General features: G+C 42.6%; 1 protein-coding gene across 1 annotated transcript in view; it reads left to right on the forward strand.

The window, feature by feature from the left end:
* The window catches only part of LOC144501378 (septin-5-like), a 125,605-nt gene that overhangs the window by 97,888 nt on the left and 6,200 nt on the right, over nucleotides 1-21,517 (forward strand). The gene's annotated exons all lie outside the window — the stretch shown is intronic.

The raw sequence follows: 21,517 nt of genomic DNA on the forward strand, positions 1-21,517 counted from the left end.
TAGCTGGAATGAGTCAGTACAGTGTAGTCAAAACAAAAGTCATGTATGTGTATGATAATATAGTGGTTATGATACTGGACTGGTAACTCTAGCGATAATTAATTCATAAATCCACAAGATGTGAAATTGAATTTAATAAGTCTGATCATTTCTGTGCTAATATCAGGAAAAAAACTGATACAAGCTGTTGGGCTGTTGTGAAAGCCCAACTGGTTCATTACTGTCCTTCAGGAAAGAGAATAACACACCTGCCTGGTCTGACCAACTCCAGTGCCGCACATTTGTGGGTGCCACTTAATAGTGTGGACTAATAAAGGCTGACTTTCCAGTGACCCCCACATCCCGAGAACCCATAAAGTAAATACCTCGATTTTTATTGCTGTCTTTGTGCTGCCTAACCTCCTTGTTGTGTCGTCATGGTGTCCAAACAAGATAATGGTCACCATCTTTTTAGAATGCTAATGAAAGAGTGATTGGTTGGTGTTTAGGTTAGAAACTCACTGTTTATCCCTTAGTCCTGGATTGCAGTATTGGTTAGAATGCACTGTTCATCCCTTAGGCCTGAATTGTAATCAGGCTGAGTGCGTGAGAATATAAACCCTATGTCTGATGTCTGTAAAGCTGGGGTGATTCACGCCAGTGGGATTCTCCAGTCCCGCTGCAGTGAACAGAGATTTGGCTAAGCGCTAAACTTTCCATCCTCACTGGCAATGGCGCCAGAGCGTAAATGGCTGGAGAATTCTGGTCCGGGTGTGTGAAATGAGTAAATTGCCAAGCTCACTCAGACGGTGACAGGATAGCTGGCATGGGAAATGGAAACATCAGACTTGTGCAATTGGGAGTTTGGGATAAAGGATGTTGTTTCTGGTACAATAATCCATCGGGCGGAGGCATGCTAGACACTGATCTGATGTGTGGTATATTTTCTAACCATTGATTGGACCTGTCATACTGTTACAGCAGGAACTATCGACTGTTCTGATACCAAATAAAGAAAACTCCACTCCTGCCACATTTGTCAGTCAATTTACTTAATCTAATCTCCAATTGTTCCTCTAGTATATCTGACTTTCTGAATTTGTTTAACGCTCTCTCCCTAGCTCTCTCTCTCTCTCGCAATCCAGCTCTTGCTCTCTCTCTCGTGCACTATCTCCCCAGCTCTTTCTCTCTCCATCTAACTTGCTCTCACTCCATCTAGCTTGCTCTCGCTCACTCTCACTCTCACCATCTACTTCTCTCTCTCTCTCTCCATGTACTTCTCTCCCTCTCTCTCCATCTACTTCTCTCTCCCTCTCTCCATCTACTTCTCTCTCTCTCTCCATCTATTTCTCTCTCTCTCTCTCTCCATCTACTTCTCTCTCCCCCTCTCTCTGTCCATCTACTTCTCTCTCTCTCTCTCTCTCCACCTACTTCTCTCTCTCTCCGCCTACTTCTCTCTCTCTCTCCATCTACTTCTCTCTCTCTCCATCTACTTCTCTCTCTCTCTCCATCTACTCTCTCTCTCTCTCTCCCCATCTACTTTTCTCTCTCTCTCTCCATCTACTCTCTCTCTCTCTCCATCTACTCTCTCTCTCTCTCTCTCTCTCACCATCTACTTCTCTCTCTCTCCATCTACTTCTCTCCCTCTCTCTCTCTCCCTCTCTCCATCACCATCTACTTCTCTCTCTCTCTCACCATCTACTTCTCTCTCTCTCTCTTTCTCTCACCATCTACTTCTCTCTCTCCCTCTCTCCCTCTCACCATCTACTTCTCTCTCTCTCCCTCTCTCCCTCTCACCATCTACTTCTCTCTCTCTCTCTCCATCTACTTCTCTCTCTCTCTCCATCTACTTCTCTCTCTCTCCATCTACTCTCTCTCCATCTATTTCTCTCTCTCTCTCTCCATCTACTTCTCTCTCCCCCTCTCTCTGACCATCTACTTCTCTCTCTCTCTCTCTCTCTCCACCTACTTCTCTCTCTCTCTCCATCTACTTCTCTCTCTCTCCATCTACTTCTCTCTCTCTCTCTCTCCATCTACTCTCTCTCTCTCTCTCCCCATCTACTTTTCTCTCTCTCTCTCTCCATCTACTCTCTCTCTCTCTCTCTCTCTCCATCTACTCTCTCTCTCTCTCTCTCTCTCACCATCTACTTCTCTCTCTCCATCTACTTCTCTCCCTCTCTCTCTCTCTCTCCCTCTCTCCATCACCATCTACTTCTCTCTCACCATCTACTTCTCTCTCTCTCTCTCTCACCATCTACTTCTCTCTCTCTCTCTCGCTCACCATCTACTTCTCTCTCTCTCTCTTTCTCTCACCATCTACTTCTCTCTCTCTCTCTTTCTCTCACCATCTACTTCTCTCTCTCTCCCTCTCTCCCTCTCACCATCTACTTCTCTCTCTCTCTCCCTCTCTCCCTCTCACCATCTACTTCTCTCTCTCTCTCTCTCTCTCTCTCTCTCCATCTACTTCTCTCTCTCTCTCCATCTACTTCTCTCTCTCTCTCTCTCTCTCTCTCTCTCTCCATCTATTTCTCTCTCTCTCTCTCTCCATCTACTTCTCTCTCCCCCTCTCTCTGTCCATCTACTCTCTCTCTCTCTCTCTCTCCATCTACTTCTCTCTCCCCCCCTCTCTCTCTCTCTCTCTCCATCTTCTTCTCTCTCTCCCCCCCATCTACTTCTCTCTCTCGCTCTCTCTCTCTTTCCACCTACTTCTCTCGCGCTCTCCATCTACTTCTCTCTCGCGCGCTCTCTCTCTCTTTCCATCTATTCCTCTCCCTCTCCCTCTCTCCATCTACTTCTCTCTCCCTCTCTCCACCTACTTCTCTCTCTCTATCTACTTCTCTCTCGCTCGCTCCCCTCCCCCGTCTTTCTCTCTCTCTCTCTCTATCTGGCCCAGCTTTCGCTCGTTCGCTCCACCCTCCACTCGCTCGGTCCAGCTTGCACACCATCTCTTTTCCACAGATGAATAAGAATTGAGTTTCCAGCATATTGGGTTTGAGATATTTTTAAGAACTGAAGCTAGAACATTTCTTATTTTTACTTAGACTGGTGAAATGATTTCTGTTTAGCCTAAGTGCCCTTCCTTAAACTTGTTAAAATGCACTAGGCTGAAAGAAAATGTTAAATGTATATAATTTTTTCAAATCCTTCCAGTGAATAAATGGTCCAACATTGTGAGGCAGGCCAGTGGGAAGAATCCATCACACTTACCAACAGAGACGATGTTTAACAATGTGATCGAATCAAGGGACAATAAAAAGTGAAAAATACCCCGCGAAATGGCAGGAATGAGAAAAAGAAATGATAGAAGTTTGTCATCTGAAAATTTAAAATAAATGTAGACAATCTGAAGAAGGAATGTTTTCTCTGTAGGTGCTCAGACTGTTGGGGAAGTTCTGAGTTGGAACTCTTCACAAACCCTCAGACTACAGTCACTGCCCTCATCTGTTTTCTAACAGATATTTAAGGAATAGAATCTGCACACTTTCTCTTGAACAAGAAATAAAAGAAATCTGCTGTCAAGAAGGAGCCTGGGCCCGGAATGAGTAGTTATATAGAGCAGAGTGGGTGAAGATTGTCTGATCACAAAGGCCAAGAGTTATTTCAGTGGATCGATGAGGAGAACACTGGTTAATATTGAGTTGGGGGCTGAAGCTGACCCACGTGGGTGCAGAGGCAGCAGTGGCAGTGATAACTTGTATTTGTCTTGCACCTTTTTATTATAGAGAAACATCGAGGTCATATACAATCTCCTGTACATTCCTACTTCCCTTTGATGAGATTTAAGAAATAAGGAGAAATAAATTGTTCTCTGCACTCATCCAGCCTCCCTGGCCACTGTCTGAGGCTGGCCTCAGTGACAGTGACTGCCAGCCACCCCGCCCCCTCCCCTCCCCACCCAAGCTAAGTCCAACCTCATCGTTTCTCGGTATGTTTGCTGCATCTGGAGAACATTACTTACCTCTGCCTCTAGCTCAGCTTAACAGGCAATGAAAACATCACCCGTGCCTTAATCATCTCTGGACATAAATATTGTCACTGGGTAGAAATCCTAGAACTCCCACCCTAACAGCATTGTGGGTGTACCTACACCACAAGGACTACAGCAGTTCCACAAGACAGCTCACCACCACCTTGAGGATAATTAAGGATGGGCAATAAATATTGGTCTAGCCGGTGATGCCCACATCCTGTAAATGAATAATTAAAAAAATCTAATGCTCTCAACCTCCATAAACTTCACTTCATTCCATACTCTGCAGCTAGTTCCCCTCCCCCTGTGCTGCCTGTTTGTTGCTATGTTTGAGTTCCTCAGTGCCTCATTTAAATTCCTACCTTTGCGCTTAAATCCTGCCATGGCCTCTGCTCCCTCCCTGTCTCTGCAACTTCCGTTCCTCTAGCTTTGATCTTGGATGTCATGTGCATTCCCCCTATCTCCACCTTTGTGTTTTCCCCTATGTTCATGGTTATGCCTAAACCCAAACTCTGGAAATATCTCCTTAAATACCCCACTGTCTCTCCACCTCATCGCTTCCTCTGAAAACTATTTCTTTGGTTAAGCCTTTGGCCAGCCCTTTCTTTGACCAAGTGTCCATTTATCCCCCTGCTACCTCCTGTAAACTACCTCAAGATGTTTTTCCTGGTTAAGGGATTTTCTACTTGTCTCTGCCCACACACTGCTCATTCAATCCAACCAGCATATTTAACACCAGCTCCATCTTGCCCAGTGCTGCTTCTCATTAAGTGACCAAATTGCTGACCAAGTGTTGATTCAGGTCCAAAAAGGGAATGATCCAAGACATGGAACTGAACTCCTGTTCCAGCATTCTTTTCTCAAAATGAAAAACATCTCCAAACTCTCTGAATAACCCCCTCCCAGCCCAGCAACGTCTTTCTCAAGTCTCTCCCGTATGATACCTTCAGCAAGTGAAAGTCTATCTCAGCTTTATTAAAATAACCATTGTCATTCCTCTGCTAGGCATGACATATCTGAAACAAGGCTGCTTCACAGTGCCTCATCCCTGACATCGAGTCCAGCTCTGACAAAGTACCACAGCAGCTGAAACGTTGCCCAAGGAAAGAAGTCACATGCCTTCAGTCAAGGCAAGTTGTTACTTTGCAAAAGGGCAAAGAGAGTCAGAATTTTCCTGAACTACCATGCACGGATTATCTGGTTATTTTCTGACGTGCGGTTTGTGGGATCTTGTTATGCACCAACTGACTACCCCATTGTCCTAATTAACATAGTTCACTGTCTTCAAACGAAATCCACCTGTTGCAAAACACTTTGCGATGTCCTCAGAACATGGTGTTATATAAATGGGAGGGACTCCCCCTAATGAGCAGTCCATTGGATTTTAAAGCAGATAGCTCATTTAATGAACACAAGGTTTGCCTATCAGTTAGGGTCTAGAATAGACTGACTTCTTAATTGGTCCAGTAGACTTCTTTGGCAGATGCGAAATGGAGGCACTGCCTTCCTCAGTGAACAATCTGATATTTAAAGGGGAGCAGGGTGTTTTCCTCGTGTTCTGGTAAGGTTCCTCTCTTGATCAATGCATAAAGAGATTAATCTGATAGTTTATTGAGTGAATGGATTTGCTGTTTTGTTTGCCCACCTCTGTCAACAGTAAATACATTAAAAAGCATGAATTGGCCATAAAGAACTTTGGAATATCCTCGGGAAGTGCTACAAATAAAAATTCTTGCTTTCATAGACTCTCATTTAGTCAGGATTAAAGAACATGGCACAGTGGTTAGCACTGCTACCTCACCGTGCCAGGGACCCAGGTTCGATTCCCGGCTTGGGCCACTGTGCGGTGTCTGCACGTTCTCCCTGTATCTGCATGGGTTTCCTCTGGGTGCTCTGGTTTCCTCCCACAGTCTGAAAAATGTGCTGGTTAGGTGCATTGGCCATGCTAAATTCTCCCTCAGTGTACCCAAACAGGTGCCGGAGTGTGGCGACTAGGGAATTTTCACAGTAACTTCATTGCAGTGTGAATGTAAGCCTACTTATGACACTAATAAATAAACTTTAAGAACTTTAAACAATGATACAATAACAGCCCGCGACACTGTCTGATTTTCAGTGTTGTGATCATTACTGCTCCTACAAAGTAAATCCAAAAAGAAAGTAGTATCAGTGCCATATAAAATTTCATCAGAGATTAACTGATAAACGAGTGATATTTACAATCATAATATGTTGACAATGTGACGTTATGACCTGCAGTTCTACTCAGAACATCATGTAGATAGTGTGAACATGCATGATATGCACTTTGTATAGACTGGAGGAACACACTGAACCACTGAATCTCTACCTTGTTATCCGGGTGAATGTGTTTACATTGGACAGACAGGAATAGGTTATAGGCACAGATCATTTCCCTGATGGAACAAATAACACATGGAATGAGATCCATGCTCACAGCATGGGTAGATGGATTAGCCGTGGTAAATGTATGGGGTTACAGGGATAGGGTGAGGGAGAGGGCCTGGGTAAGATACTCTGTCAGAGAGTTGGTGCAGACTCGATGGGCCGAATGGCCTCTTCTGCACTGTAGGGATTCTATGATTCTACAGAGTACAAGTAAAATCTGTTCCCATAACAATACACAATTAAATCAGTCATAATTCCAACAATTACACCGGATAATGGAGCACAGACACACCTATCATTGGCCCTCACTTCAGTGGATCCAGTGGATTTGTGAGGGAATCACTACACTATCATGTCAGAAACATGACCAAAAAAGCAAAACACAGCAGTTGAGGTTTGTGCAACATTCTGCTTCATGAGGACATAATATTCAAATATTGTCCACCACTGTAAAGATACACTTTCACAGACTTCATTCATGAACACAAAAGATATTTATTAATAAGAATTGGACAGCAGCCTCATGGCTGCAACCGGATCCCCAAATATCCCTTTACCAAAGGGGCTCCAACCCCTGGGGTGATTCCTCAATCTGAGTCCCAGTTGGTTCCCCCAGGCCAGGTGACCTGTAATCTGCCATGTTGTCCTCAAAGGGACAATGGCTACAGCCAAATATCAGAAATCGCAAGGGAAGACCAAACCTTGGACAGGAAGGGAAAGATTTTCACACAGAGCGGCGCGGCACAGTGTTTAGCACTGCTGCCTCACAGCTCCAGGAACCTGGGTCACTGTCTGTGTGGAGTTTGCAAGTTCTCCCCATGTCGGCGTGGGTTTCCTCCGGGTGGTCCAGTTTCCTCCCACAGTCCAAAGATGTGCAGGTTAGGTGAATTGGCCATGCTAAATTGACCCTTAGTGTCAGGGGGACTAGCTAGGGTAAATGCATGGGGTTATGGGGAAAGGGCCTGGGTGGGATTGTGGTCGGTCCAGACTCGATGGGCTGAATGGCCTCCTTCTGCACTGTGGGGTCCTATGATGATTCAGAGAATGTGGAGATCATTGGAAAATCAGTGCAGAGACAATAGGACAGCTATGACTACAAGGAATGCAGTTTACTCCTCACTCTGAATCAAACCTGGTCAGGAATTTGCTTTGAGATAACAGCACATTATGAACATGAATGTAAAGAAAGGTGAAGACTTCTAATGCACAATACTAAAGTCAACATTAAGAGCATTCAAATGGTTATTGGATAAACATATGGATGATATTGGAATAGTGTAGATTAGAGGGGCTTTAGATTGGTTTCACTGGTTGGCGCAACATCGAGGGCCGAAGGGCCTGTACTGCGCTGTAATGTTCTATGTTCTAAACTGAACAAAGAATTGCAGAGATCATGTGTGTCCTGCGCAAGGTACCACACAATGAGAAATAACACCTCAGCAGACAATAAGAATATTTAACAAGACATCTGTCTGCCACCAAACAAGAAATATGGTGAATAGTTGAAATAAATGCGGGAAATAATACAACAGGACTGAAAAATGAAGCCAGAGGATTTGGATTGAAACATTGAAGATAGATTTGGCTCAATAGTGACAGTCCCACAGCCCCTTCTCTCAATAGTGTACTGGCTGAGAGAGTTTCCATTTTTATTCTGTCCTTAAAACGTAGCAGGCTGAAGGGAAAGATAAACGGTGACCATAAGGCAGAGTGATCAGTGACCCACCCTGTGGATTTGAATGTTTCGCTTAATAATTTGCTTTGAGATAACAGAGCACATTATGAACATGAATGTAAAGAAAGGTGAAAATTTCTAATGCACAATACTAAAGTAACACAATGTCAAATGAGCATTTGAAATACATTATCAAAGGTGCTCTGAGAGGAGAGATGTAATGTGATCAATGGAGTGCAGCACCATCTAATGGTGTGAGTTATTATCACACAAGAGCTTCCTGACCAGGCTGGAATTTAGTGTTTCAGCGCACTAGCCTGAGGAACATTGAACCCTGGCCCACTGATCCAATTTGCTGTGGTCGGACATGCTGCAGCATTCCAGTCAACTCCCAAACGCTATCCGAGTGGGAGTGGGTGGAGATTGGCTGCAGCTAGTTGCAAAAAGGGAGAAATATTTTAACCAAGTTTTATAGTTGGAAAAAAACTTTTGTTTGTCAAATTAATCACTGACCAATTGTGCCAGCTTTCCAAGTTTTAATATCTAAGTGTTACAATTCCCCTGTTGTCATAGCAGCACTGGATGTCAGGTAGGTAACCCCAGATGCCAGCATTCCTTTGGTGCAAATGCATCTGCCTATGTGACAAGGCCTATTGTTTGTATTTAATGCTTTTGGAAGAAAGTTTTGGAGGTGACAGGGCAAGTAGTGAGCCAGTGGAGGAGTGATCCATAAAGCAGTTTCCATCCATGGCCACTCCAGTTATACCAGGGACCATTAGCTCTCGAAAACTCAGTCTCCTCTCTATAGCTCAATTCAGTCCCATAATAGAAAGAAGCCAAGAAAGAACTTTAATTTATATCGTGCTTTTTGTGACCAGGATTTTTCAAAGTGTTTTACAACCAATGATATACTTTTATAGCATTCGACTATTTGTGTTCTCAGAGGATTAAGCAGTTGAAGTGTAATTGACATGGACTCTATATGAATGAAGAATTTCAGTAGCTCCTGGGAAGCATCTGTAATGTCAGATTGGTAATCGAACCTAAATTCCACAAACTAGTGGCTTCTCCCAAACCCATTGAACAAGGGTGAAAATGACTGGCCAACCCTTAGAAAGTGAGAGAAATTATTGGCCAACTATTTTTTTTTTGTTGCTTGATAATTATTCTTCCTCTCTACACACTCTAGGTTTTTGTTCTTAGTAGGTAGTTCAAAGGGAGTCTCTTTTCTGTTGCTTGAAACCAAAAGGGTATTTGGAATCTACTTTAGTGTAAAAGATCGGGACGTGAATCCAACATTCTATTTATTACTGAATTCCTTCACTGAGTTTGTGCTGTTTCCTCCAATTAAACTGGGGAATGGTTTTGGCAACAACAGGACAATTGGACCGATTGGTTCATGCAGTTGTCCAGAAGTGAAGGTTGAATAAACACAGGAAGTAAAAAGTCATATTTGTACCCAGTGTAATCCACAGTATCCCTTTAGTCAGAAACATGTTGCTCTGTATTGTCAAAGCAAGGAGGGTTTAACTGCCTCCAGTGGCACTGATGGTTGCCTGCAGTGATGTAGCTGCCTATAGATGTAAACTTGTAAAGTAATATAATCATTGTGCTAATACCTTTCTAAGTACAGGGGGATTTTCCACCCCCCTGCCATGTTTCCTGGTGGTGGAGGCAGCTTGCGGTGGGATCGTCCAGTCACAGCAACGTCTACGGCATTTTTGTGTGGCTCGTCTATCCCACTGCCGGGGAGCCTGTCACGGGACCGGAAAACCCTGCCAGTGGGAAGAGCAGAAAATCCTGCCCATTGTTTGGGCTTGGGGCTGAACACTTTGAGATTCCTACCTTGTTGGGAGAGCTGGAGAGTGAGTGGGGGGTTTTTTCAGAATGATACTGTGGTTAAAAGAGTTGTTAGGAGGGCCCATTACATACTCTTATGATTGAGGAACCATTGAATTGAAATCTTGAAAATAATGTAAGCTTTAATAGTCTAAGTACAGAAAAATATTGACTGTGTTGGGGGAATCCAGAACAACTTTAAAAATTGAGCAAAGCCAGTCAAAAAGCATTTTAATTCAAGTCTTTAAAAAATTGTAAAGCTCTGGAACCCTCAGAAGACTGTGGATGCTGGATCAGTGAAACTTGAGACTGAGCCAGATATACCTTTTGTTGGATAAGGGTATTGAGAGAGGTGGAGCAAAGGCAAGTTCATGGAGTTGTGATGCAGATCAGTCATGACCTCACTGAATGATAGAAGTGCTGAAATGCCCATTCTGTTCCTACAGCTGAATGAATGAATTCTCCAGAAGAGGAGAGATCTGGGTTCAGCCTATGTTCCAGTTATACTGTGGCCAGCCTGCTTCTGAGTTTTACTGTGCAATATGCAAAAGAATGTTCAGGGACGTAGCAAATTGAATCCTGTTGAAATCTGTGTTAAGAATTTAAATTAAATTGAAAATGTTTTTGGTTCTGTTGCAGGTTGAGATAGTTTGAGTTCCCTTCAAATCAAGTCACTTTCAGAGAAGATCTTATAGCCATCTCAGCCTTGCTGTCTTAAACCACTAGTAATTAACACCCATTAAAGCTGTGAAGAAAGCTTTGTAGTCCCTTAGTTGTTTATAGATACTTCCTCGGTTAATGCTAGGTGGATCTAGATCAAATATAATCACCCATTCTATCACATTGAAAAGCAGAGCTACCTGAATTGGACAATGAGATTGCTGCTTCTGATTATTCAGTGTCAAAACAGACCTGAAAAAAGCTAAATAGTTTCAGCAAGAACGTGACCAATTCCTTGTGGTTCGATGTTACCAAGATATTTTGCAGGAGCCAGACCAGAAAGAGTCCTGAAAGATTTTTTGATCTTGTGATATCTAATGTTAAAACAAAATACGGGGTGGGACTTTCCGTGCAAACCATCACGTGTTTTGCAGTGGCACATGGGGTGGAATCTTCTGGTCCCGCCATTGCCAACGGGGTTTCCCGTTGAATGCACCCTTCACACTGGGTGCATTGTCGGCAGGACCAGAAAACTCCAGCCACACAAGTCAGAAAAGACAGAGAGAGAGAGTGTGTATCCTTGTTGAGTAACTCATCTAACTTTAACCTGGACAATCCATCCATCAGATCAGGAGCTAGGCCTCAAGCCTGCTCCACTATTTGAATAGGCTGGAGCTGATCAGAATCTCGACATTATTTATCCAATGTTGATCCATATCCCTCAACACACTTGCCCAGTAAAACCTGTCGCTCTCAGTCTTAATGATTTAATTTGACTGAAAGAGAGTTTAATATTTCTTCCAGTCTTTGGCAGAGAAACCGCTTCCAGACTTCCCTCCCGAGTGGCATAATTTTATCCCTTGTTCTGGATTCCCCTACCTTGCTAATAGTTTCACTCTACTCTCTGTATAAAATACTCTTAACAACACCAGGTTAAAGTCCAACAGGTTTATTTGGTAGCAAATGCCATTAGCCTTCGGAGCGCTGCTCCTTCGTCAGATGGAGTGGAAATCTGCTCTCAAACAGGGCACAGAGACACAAAATCAAGTTACAGAATACTGATTAGAATGTAAATCTCTACAGCCAACCAGGTCTTAAAGATACAGACAATGTGAGTGGAGGGAGCATTAAGCACAGGTTAAAAAGATGTGTATTGTCTCCAGACAGGACAGCCAGTGAGATTCTGCAAGTGCAGGAGGCAAGCTGTGGGAGTTACTGATAGTGTGACATAAAGCCAACTTTGGCTTTATAAAGCCAACTTTGGGCGGCATGGACAAGTTGAGCCAAAGGGCCTTTTTCCACGCTGTAAACCTCTATGACTCCGAGGAAGCACGGAAGATGGTAGGGCACGGAATGAACTCTGGGTGGGGAACTTCAATGTGTATCACCAAGAGTGGCTCAGTAGCACCACTACTGACTGAGCTGGTCAAGTCCTAAAGAAAATAGCTGCTAACTTGGTCTGCGACAGATGGTGAGGTAACCAACAAGAGGGAAAAATACTTGGCCTCATCCTCACCAACCTGCCTGCCACAGATGCATCTGTCCATGACAGTATCCGTAGGAGTCAGTGATATTCAGTCAGCACAGTCCTTGTGAAGACAAATTCCTGTCTTCACATTGAAAATACCCTCAATTGTGTTGTGTGGTGTTACTGCCGTGCTAAATAGGATAGTTTTTGAATAGATCTAGCAACTGTAGACTGGGCATCCATGAGGCACTGTGGGCCATCAGCAGCAGCAGAATTGTACTCAACCACAATCTGTAATCACATAGCCTGGCATATTTCCCACTTTACCATTACCACCAAGCAAGGGGATCAACCCTGGTTCAATGGAGAGTGCAGGAAGACCTGCAGGAGCAACACCAAACATACCTAAAAATGAAATGCCAACCTAGTGAGTTACAACACAGGACTACCTACGTGCCAAACAGCATAAGCAGCAAGTGACAGACTGCTAAGCGATTCCACAACTATTGGATCAGAAATAAGTTCTGCAGTCCTGCCACATCCAGTTGTGAATAGACTGTGAGGGAGTTCTCCCCGGTGTCCTTGACAAGTATGTATCCCTTAGCCAACAGCATTGACGGTTACCTTGCCTTTATCACGTTCTGCTTTGTGCAAATTTACTACCAAATCCTCCTTTACTGCGTCATTGGCAGCATCTTATTTTGTGAAGACAGATGCAAAGCACTCATTAACCATGACCTGTACTTACAAAAGATTTCCTCCTTGTCTTTAATTGGTCCAATCCATTCTTTGATTATGTTTGTACTTTTTACACCTTTATATCAAAATTTAGTGTTCTATTTTATGTTACCTTTTAATCAGCTGCTGCATTCCCCTCATTTCAATGATGATTACTCAAATGGAAGAGAGTTCATTTCAGTGAAGTTGCAAGGAGCTCTGTCCTGGGTGGAGTGAAAACAAAAGGGGATAGTTTGAGTACAGACTGGACATTCCAATAGGGAAATGAGGATGGGCATTCAAAACTAGAGTTCTCTAAATGATTAAAGAAATAAGGATTAAAATAAAACAGGTAAAGGAGGCTTATAGGGAGCCTGGCTGAATACAGAGCTTGGAATCTTCCCAGTTTGATGAAGGAGGATTTGAAGGTGTGACCAGGAGCAAATTTGGAGATTAAGGAGGTTGGGAGCCCGATCCATACCTGCTCTCCTTCAGACACTCACATGATCAAGTATTGCACAAGTTAGATGATGTAAACCACATCTGCATTGTCCTAATAAGTATTCGCAGGTAAGGTTCATTTCACCCTGAAACTCCAATACCTCCTCTCAATCCAGCAAATGGAATTCCCAGCTTCAATAGTTCTCATCTAACATGGAATGTGAGGATCTCTTCCAGTTTGTAACCACCAGTTATAAATCAGATTTTCTGTTAGACATAGAACAGTGAGTATGCAAGGTGATTTAGTTAACAGACCAGCCAATAGAAATTGACTCTGAATATTTTCCTGCAGCATTTTTGCTTCCATCAGAGTTTTCAAAATATAACTTTTATCATCAGTCTTACATTCCTGTGAACATTTAACTGAGCGCAGCATGTTTTACATACAATGTTTACAGATATTGCTGGAGAGAAGTTCATCAAGGTGAATAAAGTATTAAATGGCATCATAGAATGATACAGTACAGAAGAAGGTTATTGGACCTGTTATCCCTGTTTTGTGCTCCTTTGTAAATCTCTCCCATTAGGCCCACTTCCCATCCCTTTCCCCATCTGCAAATTTCCTTTCAAGTACTCTTCAATTCCTTTTTGAATATTACTGTTGAATCTGCTTCCACTCCCCTTTCAGGCAATGCATTCCAGAGCACAGGAAGTCACTGTGTTTTTAACAAGAGCATTTCCCCATGTTGCTTGTGTGCTGCACTGACACATGCTCAACTATGGGCAGCTCTGATTGAACTAACTTTCTTTATAACCTCCAGAGAGGGCAAGAGAACAAAATGTTCAGATCTTACAGTATACCACACTCTCATCCCACTTTAAAAAAAAAACAACTTGTATGTTAAAATGTAAAATAATAATGTTCATCATTTCCCAGAATACAATATAACTGAACTGATATCAATGATAAATTTAACAGATTCAGTTGCTTGTTTGTTTCTATTGTGTGTGTGTGTGTGTATACATACATATATGGCCATTTTTTGCCAACATAATTTAGATGTTAAAAAAAATTGATCTTCCTTAACATCAGCGGCACGGTAGCACAGTGGTTAGCACTGCTGCTTCACAGCTCCAGGGACCTGGGTTCGATTCCCGGCTTGGGTCACTGTCTGTGTGGAGTTTGCACATTCTCCTTGTGTCTGCGTGGGTTTCCTCCCACAGTCCAAAGATGTGTGGGTTAGGTTGATTGGCCAAGTTAAAAATTGCCCTTAGTGTCCTGGGATGCGTAGATTAGAGGGATTAGTGGGTAAATTTGTAGGGATATGGGGGTAGGGCCTGGGTGGGATTGAGGTTGGTGCAGACCCGATGGGCCGAATGGCCTCTTTCTGCACTGTAGGGTTTCTAAGATTCTTAACATCAGTATGTATTTAACAAACATATCATTATTTGACAAGAAATAATGAAAAGATCAACCTTTTCTTCTTCCTTCCTAAATACTTTTAATTAACTATCTGTCTATTCATCCTTCCATTTCTATTAGTTTGACTGTCTTCTCTCAATATCTCTGTGTCAAATCTAAACTTTGACTTAATGCCTGCTACTGTGACATTGGTTTGTCTTAATCAAAGACCCTGGCCAGAACTTTCCGGCTGTTCACGCCGGCGGGAGTTTCTGGTCTGTGTGGGGTGGGATGAATGGGAAATCCCATTGACAGCAGCGGGACCAGAAAATCCCACCACTGGCGATCGACAGGTCACCTCCCACTGCGAGAAACACTGCACGGGGACATCAGAAAATCTCACTCCCTGACTGACATAGTTATACTGGTGGATTCTGCAATACCAGCAAACTTTCAGTTTCTTTATGACTTCCAGTTTGGACTGTAGGAAGTTTGGACAATAGGTTTAACATGTTCTTTCATAAGATTTCCTCTTCCTAGCAAATGACCTATATAATACTAACAGAATCTCTCTCTAATCTTCATGAGATACGTAATGTACTTGGTCTCTTTACAACTCCAATCACATATTTCTCCTTGTCACCTCAATGAATTTTCACCATGACCTTCCGACCTGCAGTGAACTCTCTACATTTTATGCCCTGATGTATCATGACTCCCCTTCACATTGTCTTGTCTTGTTTTTCTCTTGCTTTGCCATTGACGTCAGGTTTAAGCAAACTAAACCTTGTCCTCGGAGTGTGTTTAAACACTAACTCGTAAGGTGAACAACCTGTTGTGGACTGGCCCAGTTATTCTGTTAGAGAACAGGAAATTGTCTGGCCTGTGTCACAAAGAAACATGGAAATTGCTGCCTAGTTTTTCACCTCCCAAAGACCTCTTCACAACCTGTACACTTTTTTCTGCAGCACCATTCGATGCTGGCTGATATGGTTTTATTAGAGTGTTTTTGACTTCATTCTTACTCAGAAATATGTCAAATTCTTCTGAAATAAACTGTGGACCATTACCTGACACCAACACCTCTGGCAATCCATTAATTGGAAATCAACTTTTCAAAATCTCAGCAGCTTTGACACTTGTGGTATTGGACATAAACTCAACATTTCTCCACTTGCCACAGCTAATGACCAAAACAAGGTCCTCTTTCCCTTCCACTTCAAAAAATCGATATACATTCGTTTTCACAGTTATCTTGTGTTTGACCATGGAATGAAATGAATCTTTGGTTGGATTGTTTCTCATTCTGAGACACACTACATAACTTTTCACCAACTCTTCAATATCTCTACCTACCTTTGGATACCAAAAATTGCTTCTTGCGACTGTTTCCACTCAGACTTTCCCTGTGTGTTCTTGATAAAGATCCTCTAACCATCTCTATCTAAACCTTGCTGGAATAATGACTCTTAAATCCCTTAGGAGATGCCTTGATCTACATTCAGTTCATTTCAATGTGTAAAATATCCCTGCAATTTTTCATCATCACACTCTTTAGGTTACCATTCATGAAGTCATTGAGCACTTTACTGAGCACCACATCCTTGTGAGTTTCTTCACCAATCTCACTGGCAGAGCTGCCACATCATCTGTTTTATGCAAAATAATTCACAGGTAACTCGATGGCTGGAAATTAATTGGTCTTCACAGGAAATCTCAAAAGAACTCCATATTTGCATGATCTGCTGACTTATATTTTGCATCATACTGAGTGGCCATCAAAATCAATGCCCATACATGAAGCCATGCCACCACTAGGGATGGTGGTACTTTCTTCTCAGCAAGTATGATTGTAAAGGTTTAGCGGTCAGTTAACAAAATGAACTTTCTGCCATACAAGTATTTGTGAAACTTAATAACACAATATATCGCTGATGCTTCTTTCTCAACTTGAGTAATTTTGCTCTGATATGTTAACCTATGTGAGGCATATGTTACAAGTTCCTCCACACCATCTTCCAGTATATGAGATAACATCACACCTAATCTTTGTGGTGAGGCATCACACAGTAAAACCAAATTTCTTTTTGGATCATGTTGGGTCAAAGCAGCACCACTAGTCGGTATTGTTTGAATGCTTTCTGACATTCCACAGACCCCTCCCAATCTATTCCATCTTTGAACAGTCAACATAGTGGAAAGACTTTATCAGCTGCATCAGGGATGAACTTAAAAAAGTACACAACAATCCCTATGAATGTTTCAGGTTCTTATTTGTTGTGTTTTTTTATATTTGTTCATGTCAAGTAGATGTTGCTGGCTATGCCAGCATTTATTGCCCATCCCTAATAACCCTTGAGATGGTGGTGGTGAGTTGTCTTCTTGAACTCCTGCAGTCCATGTTGTGTGGGTACACACACGGTGCTATTAGGGAAGGAGTTCTAGGATTTGGTCCAGTGACAGCGATATATTTCCAAGTCAGAATGGTATGTTGGACAGGATTGTTCAGGTGGTGGTGCTCCCATGCATCTCCTCCCTTGTCCTTCTAATTGGTAGAGTTCATGGGTTTGGAAAGTGCTGTAAAAGGACACTTGGTGAGTTGCTGCAGTGTATTTTGCAGATGGTATACACTGCTGCCGCTGTGCATTGGTGTGGAGGGAGTGAATGTTGAAGGTGGTGAATGGGGTGTCAAACAAGTGGACTGCTTTGTGCTGGATAACGTTGAACTTCTTACATGGTGTTAGGGCTGCACACATCCAGTCAAGTGGAGAGAATTCCAGCACATTTCTGACTTGTGCTTTGCAGATGATGATCAGGCTATGGGCAAAATTCCCAGCCTCTGACCAGCTCTTGTAGCCACTGTATTTATATGGCTAATCCAGTTCAGTTTCTTGTCAATGGTAACCCCCAAGTTGCTGATAGTGGGGATTCAGAGATGAAAATGCCATTGAATGTTAAGGGGAGATGGTTAGATTCTCCCTTGGTGGAGATGGTCATTGTCTGGCACTTGTGTGATGCAAATCTTACTTAATACTTGCCAGTCCAATTCTGAATGTTGTCCGGGACTTGCTGCATTTGGACATGAACTGCTTCAGTATCTGAGGAGTCATGAATAGTGCTGAACATTATGCAATCTTCCGTGAATATCCCCACATCTAACTTTATGATGGAGGGATGGTCGTTGATGAAACAGCTGAAGATGGTTAGGTCCAGACACTGCCCTCAGGAACCCCTACAGTGATGTCCTGAGACTGAGATGATTGACCTCCAACTACTGCAACCATCTTCCTTTGTGCCAGGCATAACTCCAAGTATTGGAGAGTTTTCCCTGTTTCCCATTTACTTCAGGTTTTCTCGGATTTTTTAATGCCACACTCAGTCACATGTGCCCTTGATGTTCAAAGGCAATCACTCTGTCCTCACCTCTGGAGTCCAGTTCTTTTTGTCCGTGTTTGAAAAAAGGTTGTAATAAGGTTAGGAGTTGAGTGAACCTGGTAGGACCCAGACTGAGTGTCAGTGAGCAGGTTATTTCTATCTATGTGCCATTTGATAACATTGTACTTAAATTTCCAGAAAGCATTTGATAAGTTGCCACATCAAAGGTTATTGCATAAAATAAAAGCTCATGGTTTAGGTATGTTGTATGATTGGTTAACTAACAGGAAAAAGAGAGTTGGCACAAGTGGATCTTTTTCTGGTTGGCAGGATGTGACGTATAGTGTATCACAGGGATTAGAGCTGGGGCCTCAACTTTTTACAATTTATATAAATGACTTGGATGAAGGAACTTTGCTGATGACACAAAGACAGGTAGCAAAATAAGTTTGAGAAGAGGTCATAAGGAGTCTGCAAAGGGATATGGATAGTTAAGAGAGTGGGCAAAGATCTGGCAGAGTATAATGTGGGAAAATGTCAAATTGTCCACTTTGGCAGGAAGAATAAAAAAGCTTATTTTCTAACTGGTGAGAGATATCGCAGAGCTCTGAGGTACAGAGGGATCTGGATGTAAGAATCACAAAAGCCTAGTATACAGATACAGCAAGTAACTAGGGAAGTTAATAGAATATTGTCATTTATTGAAAGGGGAATTGATTACAAAAGGAGGGAGGTTATGCTTCAGTTGTGCAAGGCATTGGGGAGACCACATCTGAAGTATTGGGGTCCTTACTTAAGGAAATATGTAAATTAGAAGCATTTCAGGGAAAGTTTACTAGAGAATCGGACAGCATGGTCGATGCAGGCTTGGAGGGCCGAAGGCCTGTTCCTGTGCTGTAATTTTCTTTGCTCTTTGTTCTAGACTGATATCAGGAATGGATGGGTTGTCTTATGAGGAAAGGTTGGACAAGCCAGGCTTGTATCTGCTATAGTTTAGAACAGTAAGATGTGACTTTTTTGGAACTATAAGAAATAGGAGTAGAAATAGGCCATTCTGTCCCTCAAGCCTGTTCTGTTATTCAATAGGATCATGGCTGATCCAACATTCCTCACATCCACTTTCTGCCCTTTCTCCATCACCCTTAATTCTCTGACTCATAGAATCATAGAATCCCTACAGTGCAGAAGAGGCCATTCAGCAGAGCATCTTACCCAGGCCCTCTACCCCTGCCCTATCCCCACACATTTCCCATGTCTAATCCATTTAACCTCCATATCTTGGGACTGGGGAGAAACCAGAGCACTCAGAGAAAATGCACAGGGATAATGTGCAAACTCCACACAGACAGTCACCCAAGGCTGGAATTGAACCTGGGTTCCTGAAGCTGTGAGGCAGCTGTGCTAACCACTGTGTCACTGTACCGCTCTTACTGATCAAGAATTGATCTATCTAAGCCTTAAATATTTACAAAGCCTCTACCCCCACATATTTTTGGCAAGGTGTTCCAATGTCTCCCAACCTCCGAAGAGAAGCGATTCCACCTCATCTCAGTCTGAAATTGGTGCCCCTTTTATGCTGAGACTATGTCCTCTACTCCTAGACTTGCCCATGGGGGGAAACTTCCTCTCAGCCCCTTAAGAATCCTATACGTTTCAATGAGATCAGCTCTCATTCTTCTAAATTTCAAAGGGTAGAGTCCCTCATAAGACAATCCCTCCATACTGGGGATTCTAGTGAACCTTCTCTGAACTGCCTCCAATGAAATAATATTTTTCCTTAATTGAGGGGACCAAAACTGCTCAAAATACGCCAGATGTGGTCTCAGCAATACTTTGTACACTTGCAGCAAGATTTCCCTACTGTTATACTCTAACCCTCTTGAAATAAGTGCCAACATTCCATTAGCCTTCCTGATTACCTGCTGCTCTGTGTGCTAACTTTCTGTGTTCCATGCACAAGTACCCGCCAAATCCGTTTGTATTGCAGCTTTCTGCAGGTTTTTCTCCATTTAAATAATACTGTTCTTTTGTTCTTTCTTCCAAAATGAACAGCTTCGCATTTTTCAATGTTACTCCATTTGCAAACGTTTTGTCCACTTATTTAACCTATCAATATCTCTTTGTAAACAGTTTGTGTCCCTCACCAACTTGCCTTTCCACCTATTTTTGTGTCATCTGCAAATTTGACTATAGTACATTCACTTTCTTCCTCCAAGTTAATATATATTGTAAACAGTTGCAGTCCCAGCACTGATCCATGTGGAACCCCACTGGTTGCAGGTCACCAACCTGAAAAAGAACCTCTTATCCCTACTTGCTGTTTCCTGCTCATAATCAATTCTCTATCCACGCCAATTATACTACCTCCAACACCATGGGCTCTTATCTTATGACTTCATGTTTTTGTGAGGTACCTTGTTGAATGCCTTATGGAAGTCCAAAAACAACACATCTACTGGTTCCCTTCTATCCAGTTTGGTTGAGACTTCCTCAAAAAATTTCAAATAAAATAGTCAGATACAATTTCCCTTTCATGAAGCCATGCTCACTCTGCTTGATTCAATTATGATTTTCCAAATGTGCCATTATCATTTCCTTGATAATTGATTCCAACATTTTTTCAACGACAGATGTTAGGCTAATTGGCCTATAGTTACCCACGTTTTGCCTCCCTCCCATTTTGAATAGGGGTGTCATGTTGGCAGTTTTCCAACCCTCCAGTATTTCTCTGGAATCCAAGGATTCTTGGAAAATTCCAATCAATGCATCTAGTATCTCTGTAGCTACTTATTTTAGGATTCTAGGGTGCAAGCCATCAGGGACAGGGGACTTATCTACCTTTGGCCCCATTAGTTTGTCTAATAGTACTTCTCTAGTCATTGTGATGGTACATAATTCCGCCCCCATATTCTTTAATATTAGCAGGATGTTCGAAGTATCTTCCACCGTAAAGACTGATGCAAAATATCTGTTTAACTCCTCTGTCATTTCCTTGTTCCTTTAAGACCCTGAGAGGTCTTGACAGGGTGTTCCCTCTTGGGAGGGAATCTAGAACAAGGGGTCACTGTTTAAAAATAAGGGGTCGCTCATGTAAGACAGAGATGAGAATTCTCTTCTCTGCGGGTCATGAGTCTTTGGAACTCTTCTTGAAAAGCCATTGGAAGCAGAATCTTTGAATATTTTTAAGGCAGAGCTAGATAGATTCTTGAAAAACAAGAGGATGAAAGGTTATCGGGGTAGGCAGGAATGTGGAGTTGAGGTTACAATTGGATCAGCCACGATATTATTGAATGGCCAAGCAGACTGGAGTGGCCTACTCCTGTTCGTAATTTGTATGTATGTACTGTCACCTTACGTCACTTTGCTGATGATTGAGAGGAGACTGATGGAGAGGTAATTGGGTTAGATTTGTTCTGCTTTTTGTGGATGGGACATATCTGAGCAATTTTCCACATTGCCGGGTAGATAGATGCCAGTATTGTTGCTGTACAGAATGGATTTGTCAGGGAAAGTTGTCTCTGACTAACTTGACTGAGTTTTATGAAGAGGTGACACGGAAAGTTGATGGCTGGGATTTTCCGT

The sequence above is a fragment of the Mustelus asterias genome, chromosome 12, assembly GCF_964213995.1.
Source record: "Mustelus asterias chromosome 12, sMusAst1.hap1.1, whole genome shotgun sequence".
In the NCBI taxonomy this organism is placed as follows: Eukaryota; Metazoa; Chordata; class Chondrichthyes; order Carcharhiniformes; family Triakidae; genus Mustelus; species Mustelus asterias.